Source organism: Tachyglossus aculeatus, chromosome 7 (assembly GCF_015852505.1).
Source record: "Tachyglossus aculeatus isolate mTacAcu1 chromosome 7, mTacAcu1.pri, whole genome shotgun sequence".
NCBI classification, from domain to species: Eukaryota; Metazoa; Chordata; class Mammalia; order Monotremata; family Tachyglossidae; genus Tachyglossus; species Tachyglossus aculeatus.
In genome coordinates, this window is record NC_052072.1 from 32,604,039 (window position 1) to 32,618,247 (window position 14,209).

At 44.7% G+C, this 14,209-nt stretch overlaps 1 long non-coding RNA gene across 1 annotated transcript in view; it reads left to right on the forward strand.

Annotated features, from left to right (window-relative positions):
* The first annotated feature begins 2,206 nt into the window (after window positions 1-2,206).
* LOC119930654 overlaps window positions 2,207-14,209 on the forward strand; it is a 32,063-nt gene continuing 20,060 nt past the window's right edge. The window contains exon 1 of the long non-coding RNA XR_005451846.1: window positions 2,207-2,284. This is a non-coding gene — a long non-coding RNA (uncharacterized LOC119930654). The remainder of the gene's footprint in view (window positions 2,285-14,209) is intronic.

Here is a 14,209-nt window from a genome sequence, read left to right on the forward strand (position 1 = left end):
GTCTTCAACCCATAGTGACACCATGGACACATCTCTCCCAGAACGCCCCACTTCCATCTGAAATCATTCTGTTAGTGTATCCATAGAATTTTCTTGGTGAAAATACGGAAATGGCTTACCATTGTCTCCTTCAGTAAACTTGAGTCTTCGCCGTTGACTCTTTGCCATGCCGCTGTTGCCCCGAACAGGGGATTTTGATTTGTAGCAGATTGCCTTCTACTTGCTAGCCACTGGTCAAGGTAGGAATGGAATGGGTATGCCCCTGCTTGACTCTCCCTCCCTTAGTTGAAACTGGTAGAGTACTGGAATTTCTCCAGGTATGACCCTGAGAGATGCTCCAAGTTATAGTAAACTGTTATTATTTGGGAATTTAGCCTGTTATTATCTAAATCCAGTAGTCTTTTCCCTAAAATGTTTCCCTTTCCCTTTTAGATAACGAGCCCTTTGTGGATCAGGTGCCACATCATTGTCCATGTCCAGGCATTCTCCCCTGGTTTTAGTTCAGGACTTTGCACACTGAAAGTGTTTAATAAAGAAGGGAGTAATAATCGACTGATTGGTTGCTAGTTTGCTCAGCTGTGAGGTCTTTGAAGATTAGACCCCAGGTGACAACTCCCCCATGATACAAACACCCTGGGGAGATGATGTTTGTTTTTTGGTGTCTTACTTGACCTGGGTTACAGATACCCTAATGATGCTACTTGTATAAATTGCTCCCGCCACTTTGGGATGAGATTAAGCAATCAATAATGAATGGATTTGGATTGCAAGCTCAGCTCTCAATTTGTGTCAGGTTCTAATTGTTGAAGAGAACACTGAACACATAACTGAATAAACTGTTGAACTAATGGGGCAACAACTTAATAATAATAATGACAGTAATAATAACTGTGATATTTGTTAAATGCTTTCTTTGTACCAAGCACTATACTAAGCAATGGGGCAGATAAAGTATAATCAGGCAGGTAGAGTCCCTGTCCCAAATGGATCTCACAGTCTAAGTAGGAGGAAGAACAGGAATTGAATCCCTATTTTACAGATGAGGAAATTGAGGCCCAGAGAAATTAGCTGACTTGCCTAAGGTCACACAGAAAGCAAGCAGCAGAGTCAGAATTAGAACCCAGGTCTTCTGACTCCCAAGCCCATACCCCTTCTGCTAGGCCATGTGATGATGCAGATGTAGATGAGTACACTTTATCTCATCATCATCATCATCAATCGTATTTATTGAGCGCTTACTATGTGCAGAGCACTGTACTAAGTGCTTGGGAAGTACAAATTGGCAACATATAGAGACAGTCCCTACCCAACAGTGGGCTCACAGTCTAGAAGGGGGAGACAGAGAACAAAACCAAACATACTAACAAAATAAAATAAATAGAATAGATATGTACAAGCAAAATAAATAAATAAATAAATAAATAGAGTAATAAATATGTACAAACATATATACATATATACAGGTGCTTTGGGGAAGGGAAGGAGGTAAGATGGGGGGGATGGAGAGGGAGACGAGGGGGAGAGGAAGGAAGGGGCTCAGTCTGGGAAGGCCTCCTGGAGGAAGTGAGCTCTCAGCAGGGCCTTGAAGGGAGGAAGAGAGCTAGCTTGGCGGATGAGCAGAGGGAGGGCATTCCAGGCCCGGGGGATGACGTGGGCTGGGGGTCGATGACGGGACAGGCGAGAACGAGGTACGGTGAGGAGATTAGCAGCGGAGGAGCGGAGGGTGCGGGCTTGGCTGTAGAAGGAGAGAAGGGAGGTGAGGTAGGAGGGGGCGAGGTGATGGACAGCCTTGAAGCCCAGGGTGAGGAGTTTCTGCCTGATGCGCAGATTGATTGGTAGCCACTGGAGATTTTTGAGGATCTCCATGTCCAACCAGGGCCTCATTAAACTTTGACAATGAAATGCATCATTGTAAGACCCCAAAGTGAGAAAGGAGTGTGTGCAGTGATGGTAGTCACTTCATGTAGGTCTCCTACAGTCCTGTGCAGTGTAGCTGCCATTGGAAACTGCTCCAGCGTGGCACAAGTGTTCCCAAGAGGAACGAGCCTGAACTGAGGCCCCTCCAGATAAACCACTCTGGCTCAACCTGGGGATTCTGTCTTCTGTACTTCCCAAGCGCTCAGTACAGTGCTCTGCACACAGTAAGTGCTCAATAAATACAATTGATTGATTGATTGATTGATTCTCTGTTCCACTTCCTTCAGCTCCGGCACTGCCTCTTGCTGGAAGCCCAGAACCCAGCTGATCCAGATGGTTTCCTAGTGGCTGGGCTCATTCCAATCAGGTGGGTATGTGACACTGGGATGCTTCCCCACCACTTCACTCCCGGCAGCTTCTCTCATGATCTCTGTTATGTCCTGATTCTCCCTAAAGAATCTTAAGAAACAAGGGTTGTGGGAGAGAGATGGAAAGAATGGGGAAGAAGGGGGAGTGAGCATAACCCTTTTGGTCTCTTTATTTCCAAGGGCCCTCAATCTTCTTGGTGTACCAGGGTAATTTGGGACTAAAATGAAAAACACTTGTGGGCCATGCTGTACACCTGCAGAGAACCCAGCTCCAGGTGAGGAATTTAATCTCTCAGGAGCTCTGTCACTTCTTTGACACCTCGGACTGTATATGGAGGTAATACTGCCAAATTGCTGCCACCTCCTTATTTAAAATAACTGTGGTATTTGCTAAGCACTCACTATGTGCCAAGCATTGTACTGAGTGCTGGGGAAGAGTCAAGATAATGGGTAAGAGGTTTCTAAGCCTAGGTTCTAAGTCCTAAGATGAGATTCAGTGCTCGGCCCAAGAAGATGATCCCTTTATTTCTCATGAATGTAGGATGCCAGGCTTCAGGGGGTCAGATGGCAAGAAAAAACCTTCAAATTGCCTCAGCCACCCCAAATTATTGCTTCAAACCTTTTAGCCTCAGTATTGAAGTCATAAAAAGGAAGGCTGCAATTTCCTCTCTTTTCTTGTGTTATAAGACCATAAGGAATTTATGGAGGGCAGAGGATACATGACTTTCTTATGCTGGATTTGAATTCCTCCCTCTCAAAGAGAACTGCACTGAAACTGTTCACTGGCAGGGTTCAAATCACTTCAGCCTATGTTTACAGGACCATAAACTTCTAAGCCTATTGTGCTGAAATACCACAAACATTATTTGTCCAGATCCACGAAGGTGATAATTTGTATAAACAATGAAGAGGATCCAAAGATCTCTCCTCAGATTTCTTTGGTCAAGGAGGGAAAAGAAATATTCTTACATTTTAAGATGATTCTTAATTGCTTTCAAGGTCTTGGAGAATGCGAAAAACAACTCATACTTTAAGATTTGAATTTGGTCCAGACTGGATCAGGGTATCAAGGAAGAATGAAAAGGAAACTCCTTAGCAATGGCTTTAAAGCACTCATCACCTTATCCCCTACTATCTTACCTCATTCATTTATCAATCATATTTATTTAGCACTTATTGTGTGCAGAACATTGTACTAAGCGCTTGGGAGAATATAATAGAACAATAAACAGACACATTCCCTGCCCACAGCAAGCTTACAGTCCTGGGGCGGGGAAGGTGGGGGGGGGGAGGCCGATATTAATATAAATCAATATGTACATAAGTGTTGTGTGTGGGAGGGGAAAATAACAAAGGGAGCAAGTCAGGGCAACACAAAAGGGAGAGGGAGAAGAAGAAAGGAGAGGGGCTTAGTCAGGGAAAGCCTCCTGGAGGAGATGCACCTTCAATAAAGCCTTGAAATAGGGGAGAGTAATTGTAGGATTTGAGGAGGGAGGGCGGTCCAGACCAGAGGCAGGACGTGGGTGAGGGATCGGTGATGAGATAAGTGAAACTGAGGCACAGTGAGAGGGTTAGCATTAGAGGAGCGAAGTGTGCGGGCTGGATTGTAGTCAGAGAGTAGCAAGGTGAGGTAGGAGGGGGCAAGGTAGTGGAGTGCTTTAAAGCCAGTGGTGTGGAGTTTTTGTTTGATGGAGAGGTGGATAATAATAATAATAATAATGTTGGCATTTGTTAAGCGCTTACTATGTGCAAAGCACTGCTCTAAGCGCTTGGGGGATACAAAGTGATCAGGTTGTCCCACGTGGGCTCACAGTCTTAATCCCCATTTTACAGATGAGGTAACTGAGGCTCAGAGAAGTTAAGTGACTTGCCCAAGGTTACACAGCAGACATGTGGCGGAGCCGGGATTCGAACCCATGACCTCTGACTCCAAAGCCCGTGCTCTTTCCACTGAGCCACGCTGCTTCTCTGGATGGGTAACCACTGGAGTTTTTGGGGGAGTGGGGTGACGTGTCCTGAACGTTTCTGTAGAAAAATGATCTGAGCAGCAGAGTGAAGTATGGACTGGAGTGGGGAGAGGCAGGAGGCTGGGAGGTCAGCAACAATGCTGATGCAATAATCCGGGAGGGATAGGATGAGTGATTTCCTACTACAACCCAGCTCATTCACTTCACTCTAACATCAACCTAGTCACTGTACTTCCATCTCATCTATCTCACTGCTGACCCCTTGTCCACATCCTCTATCAGATCCGGAACTTCCTTCTCCTTCATATGTGACAGACCACCACTCTCCCCACCTTCAAAGCCTCATTAAAATCACATCTGCTCGAAGAGGCCTTCCCCGATAAGCCCTCATTTCCCCTACTCTCTCTTCTTTCTGTGTTGTCTTGAATTTGCACCCTTTATCCACCCCACCCTCAGCCCCACACCACTTATGTACATATCCACAATTTATTTTAATTCTTGTCTGTGTCTCTGTACTGTAAGCTCTTCATGGGCAGGAACTTTTTTTTATCAATTTTGTTATATTGTACTCACCCAAATGCTCAGTACAAAGTTCTGCACACAGTAAATGCTCAGTAAATACCATTTATTGAATGAGTTTTGGTCAGGATGGCAAAGGTTGAGTCACGCAACTCCTTCAGTGACCAATCCAGTTCACATAGCTACTTGTCTTTACCACTAGACACCATTTGCCAGGGTAGTGGTTTCAGGACGTAGTACCCACCTTATAAATCAGAGAATTTGTCCAGCTGGTTCTTTCCTCCTTTCCCTGATAGTTAATCTACTTTGGGGTTCATTCATTCATTCATTCAATCATATTTATTGAACACTTACTATGTGCAGAGCACTGTACTAAGCGCTTGGAAAGTACAGTTTGGCAACAAATAGAGACAATCCCTACCCAACAATGGGCTCACAGTCTAGATGTGGGGAGACAGACAACAAAACAAAACAAGTAGACAGGCATCTAGAACCAGATCTCTAGTTGCCTTGATTGAGGGACACGATGGGATGCTCTGTAAGTCCACACAACCCACAGAGTTTGGACCACGTGGGAGTGAAGGAAATTGGAAAAGGATGGGGTGCTAATTGCCATAATTGTTGTTTCTCTTTCTTTGCTCTGAGTGAACTAACCTGACTGTGGGAGAGTTGCCTGCTCTCTAAGTGCATGCAACCCACAGTGTTTGGACCACGTGGGAGTGAGGGAAATTGGAAAAGGATGGGGTGTTAATTGCCGTAATTGTTGTTTCTCCTTCTTTGCTCTGAGTGAACTAACCTGACTGTGGTAGGGTTGCCTCAGTGCTGATTCAGAGGGTAGGCAGGTGGCCACAGAGGTGGTGGTGGGTCCCGTTTCTGGGGGAGACAGGGCTGGCTCTTGAGCAGCTTGAGGGGGGGTCTGGGAGAAAGGAGGCACTGAACATCTATATGCTTTACTTGTGAGTTAGTACTATGTTGCTCTTTTTCTACCATGACATTGTAACACATCCTGATCTCCAAAAGGAAACTTCAGTATCTTCCACACTCCAACAGAGAGAGTGCCTGGAATTAAATGGAATCAAGACAAGGGAATAGGAATCAACTGCACTGATTGAGTACTTATTCTCTGCAGACCGCTAAATGCTTGTGAGAGTATAATAGAGTTAGAGAAGCAGCCTGGGAGACAGAGGGTCTTGGGTTCTAATCCCAACTCCACCACTTGTCTGCTGTGTGACCTTGGGCAAGTCACTTCACTTCTCTGTGCCTCAGTTACCTCATCTGTAAAATGGAGATTGAGTCTGTGAGCCCCATGTGGGATAGGGACACTGTCTAACCTTATTTGCTTATATCCACCCCAGCACTTAGTTCAGTGCCTAACACATAGTAATCACTTAACAAATACCACAAATATCATTATTATCATTGCACATGATCCTGCCTTCAGTGAATTTACAATCTAGTTGAGGAGATAGAAATTAATTTAAACTATGGGTAAGGTAGGGCAACATAGTTAAATGATATTTACATACATATGACATTGGGTGGGTCCCCAAATGTTTAGGTGATAAGCAGGAAAAATAGGGTGGAGAGATGAGGGATTAATCAGGGATAGCTCCCTGAAGGAGATGTGATTTCAGAATGTCTTTGAAAATGGGGAGAGCAGTGGTTTATTGGATCTGAAGAGGGGAGGGAGTTGTGCCCAAGGATTGTGTCTACCAACTCTGTTGTACTCTTCCAAGCATTTAGTACAATGCTCTGCATACAGTAAGCACTCAGTGAATACCATTGATGATGATGATGATGAGGGAGCCCCAGGCAGGAGGGAGGGAGTGAGCAAGAGGTCATGTGGGGAAGAGGAAGAGACAGGAATGAGACAGAGGGGGTAGGATTGGCTTGATGCGCACAAAGCCTGCAAGCTGGGGTGTAGTGGGAAAGGGGAGAGGATAAGAAGGGGGATGAGAGAACTGATGGAATGTCCGGAGTTTTTGCTTGATATGGAGGCGAATGAGCAACCAAAGGAGGTTTTTGAAGAGTGGGGAGATGTGCACAAAACTATGTTTAGAAAAATGATCGTGTCAAGAGAATGAAGTATGAAATGCAGAGGGGAGAGACTAGAGGGAAGGAGGGGGGTCAGTGAGGAGACTGATGCAGGGAAACCAGTCCAATTCTCCCTTCTAAGAGCCTTCTTTGAAGCCCCCTTGGGTAATGGGGATACTCAGATCCAGGAAGAAAGGAGTAAGTCTCTTTTTACTCAATCAGTCTGATTTATTGAGTACTTACTGGGTGTCCACAAGGAGCTTACAGTCTAGAGGTCTTCAAGTTCTTTCCCTCCATTAGTAACTCCGTTATGCCTGATACTGGTGGTAGGAGCAGTTAACTGACAGGAGGCAGAAGCATACAAGGCAAAATTTTGGCTCTTAAGAGGGCAATCTCTCAATCTGGGGGCAGGAGGTGGTGGTCTTGCTTCAGGATTCTTCCCCTGATAGTTCTTCGGGGGTTGATATCTATGGAACTGTAGCTCTATAGATGGTCCAGTGGGAGGTAGAGGGGAAATTTCTGGCACACAGCTCGATCCAGCACCTATCACAGCGATAGGTAGGCAGGCTGGCAGAACCCACCCTCCAATCCCATTATTATTGTTGTCCACCCCAGCCGCATATTCCAGCAGAAGCGGTATTGACTGCATTTCCCCTAAAGGCTTAGCATAACCGACTCCATTGTATGCAGGGTATGTGAGGAATAGGCTCGGAAGATCCTGTAATCAAGGAGGGCTGACACTGGTCAAAACGGCTACGACCTGTCTGAGATGACCCCATCCTGTGTGGGCGATGTCTCCTGATAACATTTCCTGACAACAAGGTGCCAAAGTTTCGTGGTGTGGGAATCCTTTGTGTATCTCTGTTGGGGAACCAAATAAAAGGGAAAAGTGGCTGGGATTGGGGCTGTTCGTCACTCCTACCTCTTGGGAGGTGAACAGGCGGGCAGTCAACTTTCCTACCTCTACTGCTCTATCTGAACTCATGTCTCCAATTCATTTTTCCTATCTTCGTCATCACCTTGGGTTCTCGAACCCTGCCGCCGACACTGGTTAACTTATTTTTGCCCCCTACTTGTCGATAACAATTATGTAGCACTCTAATGCTTGTGAGGGTTGAAAAAAAGAAGCTAGGGAAGTTAAAAGCAGAGGTGGAATTTCAAATGATAGGCACTGGGAAAATAGTTTATTTTCAGCTTTCTGGATCTGGTTTTGGGAATATTTTTTTTTCTCTGAAGTTACGGAGAGGAAAAAGTACGGGGCTGTTCATTCAGAAGCCTCTTAGGGTCCCACCTGGAGAGTTTCCAGTACTCTACCAGTCTCGACTATGAGAGGGAGAGTTAAACAGAGGCATATCCATCCCATTCCTAATGTGGCCAGTGGCTAGGAAGTGGAAGGCAGCCTGCTACAAGTCAAAACTCACCTGTGCTGGGCAGCAGCGGCAAGGGAGAGAGTTGAGCACGGGGACTCAGGTTTACTGTGCAGAAGGAGGCAATGGTAAACCGCTTCCATATTTTTACCAAGAAAATTCTATAGATCCACTACCGGAATGATTGCAGATGGAGGTGGGCCTTCTGGGAGAGATGTGTCCATGGTGTCGCTATGGGTTGGAGATGACTCGACAGCATAAGACAACAACAATTCAGTCAGAAGATGCTCCCTGTATTGACTGCTCCAGACAATCTTCCCCTATTCTAATTTATTTTCCACAGCAGCAAGAATACAGAATGAAATGGAGGGGAAAAAGAAACAAGTGGATATAATCCCATGAAACTGCAACACTTGCTTTATAAGGATTTTTTTTATTTTTTTTATTTTATTATTTTTGTTGGGGTTTTTTCCAGTTTGCCACTTGGCAGCTTTTCGACAGGCTAACTTAAGGTTGCTTCTAGCTCTGGAGTAAAAGTTTTCCAAGTATTACAGGCACAGCTGTCTTGGAAATCAAAACAGGCTGTCTATAGCTGATTTTTGGAAGGGAAGAATGTTTTCAACTGACGTGGTAATCTCATTTAATTCAGTTTAAAAAATTCTAAATTTGCATGAAGAACCAATTTAATTTAACTCTTTGGACCAACTTTTGATGGTCCTGTTTGAACACTGTTTCAGGGGCTGGGGGAGACTGGGGTTAGAAGCCGGATTCAAAAACTGCCGCTATAATTCTCCAAGAGAGACAAAACACAAAACTCCCTCTCTCTGGTAGTGGCTCCAACTCTGCAAAAAGAGAAGATAAAATATTCAAAATTAAGGATCAGCCTCAAAAAATTGAATTAAGTAAAGAGAAGGAAATTCTCAGTGGAGTTAGCCAGTAGGAACATAATCTTTATAGTAGCAGGAGTCCACAGTAGACAGAAATATGAATCGAGACAAAGCTGGGATTGGGAGTTGAGGGAAAGGAGACTGGGGTTATGCCTCACGGACAGGATAAAGTCACTGTGTAGTGCATATCCAATAATGTGGTTTAACCATATTTGCCATTCACTTTCCAGAGCAGTCCAAGCTTAGCCATGAAAACCAACTAAAATTAAAAATACAATACCAAATAAATACTATTTAAATGGTAGGGCCCTGTGCTCAGTCCTTAGCAGGCAGCTTGCAGAGGGTATTCCCGCCAAAACAATTTGCATTAACTCATTACTGACCCAGGGCTGTGCCTCTTGACAGTAATGGAAAGCAAATGCTGGGTGGGCAGGTTAGAATAGGAGCAGGTAGGTATGTTCCTCTCAGGCTAGTAACCTGACCCTAATTGTGACTTTATTGAACTTCCTGCACACTGTGATAAAAGAGCAAAATCTACTGGGTCTGGAATGGTAAAATTATATTTAATTTAGGGCTGGAAATATTAGAGAGAATTTTCTCGTGGTCTTGCTCTGGTAGTAATTACCTATCCAGGAGGATTTCATCCGTTATTTTCTAAGAGATACCAGAAATCCACTAACAAGAGCGCTATTCACAAGGTGAGGCTTATATAAGAAAGAGAAAATTTATTATAATGCTCTCCCTCTTAGCTTGACTGAAGAATGAGCCCTAGACATTCTGGTGAAGTCCACTGTCTACCTGGTTCTTAAGAAAGTGTGGCTCTAGGGTTACAGCATGGCTGGTATGACAGCCTATCTCAATCTGGTCAGTGGATGACATAGTGATGGTCCTTCCTTAAATAGAATCTTTCCATTCTTCCCCAAGAGTGGATTCATCTTGACTTTATCTTTGTTTCATTGAGATTCATAGATGCTTTGAAAAATGAAAGTTGTCACTCTAGGACTTCGCCTGAGTCTTCCCTGTCAGTCATATCCTGCTCATCTGCCTCAATCCTAAAGGAAATGTTCCATGGTCTTTTGGTCAGAGCTCCTCAATCTGGATAGGGGTGGGTCAGTGATCTGGTGAGTGAAACGCAAGAAGCCAAGCCATGGTAAGAATAGTAATCAATCAATCAATCAATCAATCGTATTTATTGAGCACTTACTATGTGCAGAGCACTGTACTAAGCGCTTGGGAAGTGCAAATTGGCAACACATAGAGACAGTCCCTACCCAACAGTGGGCTCACAGTCTAAAAGGGGGAGACAGAGAACAGAACCAAACATACCAACAAAATAAAATAAATAGGATAGAAATGTACAAGTAAAATAAATAAATAAATAAATAGAGTAATAACTATGTACAACCATATATACATATATACAGGTGCTGCGGGGAAGGGAAGGAGGTAAGATGGGGGGATGGAGAGGGGGACGAGGGGGAGAGGAAGGAAGGGGCTCAGTCTGGGAAGGCCTCCTGGAGGAGGTGAGCTCTCAGCAGGGCCTTGAAGGGAGGAAGAGAGCTAGCTTGGCGGAGGGGCAGAGGGAGGGCATTCCAGGCCCGGGGGATGAGGTGGGCCGGGGGTCGATGGCGGGACAGGCGAGAACGAGGTACAGTGAGGAGATTAGTGGTGGAGGAGCGGAGGGTGCGGGCTGGGCAGTAGAAGGAATGATGACATTTGTTAATCAATCAATCTGTGGTATTTACTGAGCCACTATCTGTGTGCGGAGCACTGTACTAAGCACTTAGGAGAGTACCATGGCCTAGTGGCAAGAGCATGGGTTTGGGAATCAGAGGACATGGGTTCTAATCCCAGCTACCCAGCTTGTCTGCTGTGTGACCTTGGGCAAGTCACTTAACTACTCTGTGCTTCAGTTCTGTCATCTGTAAAATGGGGATTAAGACTGTGAGCCCCATGTGGGACAACCTGATTACCTTGTACCTACCCCACTGTAGAATATTGCTTGGCACATAATAAGCACTTAACAAATACCATAATTATTATTATTATTACAAAGCAACAGAATTAGCAGACATGTTCCCTGCCCATAATGACTTTAAGCACTTACTATGGTATTTGTTAAGTGCTTGCTATGTGCTAGGAACTGTACTAAGCACTGAGGTAGGTAGATACAAGCTGATCGGGTTGGACGCAATCTATGTCCCACAGGGACTCACATTCTTAATCCCTGTTTTCAGATGAGGTAACTGAGGCCCAGAGAAGTTAAGTGACTTGCCCAAACTCACCCAACAGACAAGTGTCGGACTTGGGATCAGAGCCCAGGTCTCTGACTCCCAGGCACATTCTCTTTCCACTGTGTTCCAAGCAGTACAATCCGGTACAGCCATGTCTTGCATGGGGCCACAGTCTAAGGGAAAATAAGAAGAGGTGTTTAATCCCCATTTTTATTTCATTCATTCATTCAGTCGTATTTATTGAGCACTTACTGTATGTAGAGTACCTTACTTTGAGTGCATTGAAGCCAATGGTGAGGAGTTTTTGTTTGATGAAGAGGTGGATGGGCAACCACTGGAATTTCTTGAGGAGAGGGGAAACATGTCCTGAGCATTTCTGTAGAAAAATGATCTGGGCAGCAGAATGAAGTATGGCCTGGAGTTGGTAGGGAAGGGAGGTCAGCAAGGAGGCTGACACAGTAATCAAGCCAGGATAGGATAAGTGATTGTATTAGCATAGGAGCAGTTTGGATGTAGAGGAAAGGGAGTATTTTAGGGTTGTTGTGAAGGGGGAATCGACAGGATTTATGATGTATTGACTGTGTGGGTTGAATGAGGGAGAGGATCAAGAATAACACCAAGGCTACAGGATTGTGAGATAAGGAACCTGAAGCACCAAGAAGTTAAATGACTTGTCCAAGGCTACACAGCAGGTAAGTGGCAAAACTGGGATTAGAACCCAGTTTCCTTGATTCTCAGTACTGGGCTCTTTCCACTAGGCCACACAACTTCTCATGTTTTTTTCATTTCCTGTGTCAGAGAGTGACTGGGCCAAAGTTCAGGTGGGAAGATTGTTCCTGGAAGCATACAGAGGCTGGAAAGTTCTTACCCAGAGTTGTCGGAGGAAGAAACCAACACTACATTTCCCTTATCCCAGGCCATGGGCCCTGAAGCCCCAGGAAGCAAAGACCTTTACCTCACTGAGCACATCCAGATCCTATGTGGAAAGAAGCCTGGAAGGGGAGGGGCTTGCAGAAAGGAGGGACAGAAGGCATCTCGCTCCTCCCCATTCCCTCCACCTCTAGTACCCTAGAGCTCAGATCCCAGGATGATTGATGAAGAACTCCTTTGGCCTCCTCGGAACAGAGGGAAGGGTCAGTCCGTCTATCCCCACATATCAATAAAGGCTTAATCCCCATGATAAAGGAGAATGGTAAAGGTGAGAAGGTCGTCTGAAATTGCCCCTGGTACCAATTAATCTTTGACCTGCTAGACCCAAGCAAAATCTCTGCAGCTGGCCAGTCAGCCCTCACTGACCCATCTGAAGGACTCAAAAAGATTGACAAACCAGAACCAGCAGAGATGAAATTCTGGGTGACCGTGAACTTGAAATGTTATGGCCAAGGAATTCGTAGGCTCTTCTTTGGCTGTGGTCTTTCTCTTTGGCTGGGATTTGAGGCCTGGCCCTTTAGAAAGAACACTTCGTGGAGTAATTCTGGCTGTAAAAGGGAGAGCCATTCAGAGACAGTCAATGATTCTCTTTTTCTTGGAAATGCCAAAGGGTTCCTGGATCCTGGCTAGCTCAGGTCAAGGAAGGGTGGGCCCAGGCCTGTTGGATTTGCAGTCATGCTTCTCATTCATCTGTTTTTCTTGCTGACCATGTAAACTAGTGGAAAGAGCTTGGGCTTGGGAGTCAGGAGGTCCAGATTCTAGTCTTGATTCTTTTACTAGCCTGCTGTGTGATCTTGGGCAAGTTGCTTAAGCTTTCTAGACCAGAGTTTCCTCATGTGTAAAACGGGGATAAAATAGACTGTGAGTCCCGTGCAGGAGAGGGACAATGTCCGATCCGATAGCCTTGTATTTACCCCAGCACATAGTAAGTATTTAATAATGCCATCACAATTATTATTATTTCAGGGGGCTACTTTCTGCCCTTTGGGTTGAAACAGTCATTTCCCTCACAGAAGCTCCATCTAGGCTGCTTCAAAGTTGTAGTTCAAAAGCAGTGTCATGAGAAAGGTGGTTAAAATCAAGCCGAATTCAGCAGGGATAAGAGAAGACATGGCCATGTTAGCCCAGTCTTAGACTAAATGGGAGGGACTTGACTTTGAAACTACTTATTGCTTAGGAGCAAGAATTAGGATTTTCTCAAGGAAATAGACAGTGGCAATCCTTTCCTCCATCCCAAGCAGGTCTCCCTAGAAGTTCTCTGGTGTCTCTTCCATTGAGCGCCCTACTGCCTCCAAATACAACGAACTGAATGGAAAATTCAGGTAAGTGAGAGCAATCAATGAATGGTGTTTATTGAGTGTGTATTATGTGCAGAGCACTGTACTAAGTGCTTGGGAGACTACAATACATTAGGTTTAGCTGAAACATCCCCTGCCCATAACAAGCTCACAGTCTAGAGAGCAGAGAAAGAGCTACCCTTTATTCTGAGTTAGAGAGCACTAGAAATGAGGAGTTTCCCAGAGCTTAAAATTGTCAGTCCCTGAGTTTTTTCTCATTTTCCTTCAGACATGATTAAGCAATATTAAATATCTGAACCAGTAAACAATATAGACCTCTCAGCCTCACCATTCCTATCCTCAAAGGTGTATTGGTAGGATGTCTTTGTACTCTCATCGAAGGAAAAGTTAGTGGTGATTAATGAGGCCCAGGCATGTGTTTACTTGCACACACAATGCCAACATTGATCTGAAAGTGAACCCACAAGGAACAATGTTTTATTTATCTAGAGTGCATTTCAGGAATACCCAGCAATGGCAGATTTCGCAAAAGAAGGACTTGTTAAACATTATAGAGCATTTTATGCCTCTAAGCTATTATAGTCACAATGGAGTTTAAAAAGTTGAAAGCTCAGCAGAGGAAATAATATCACAAATTAAATGGTTTTGAGCCATAACAAAATGAGTTTTCCTTGGAAACTGTTTTTGT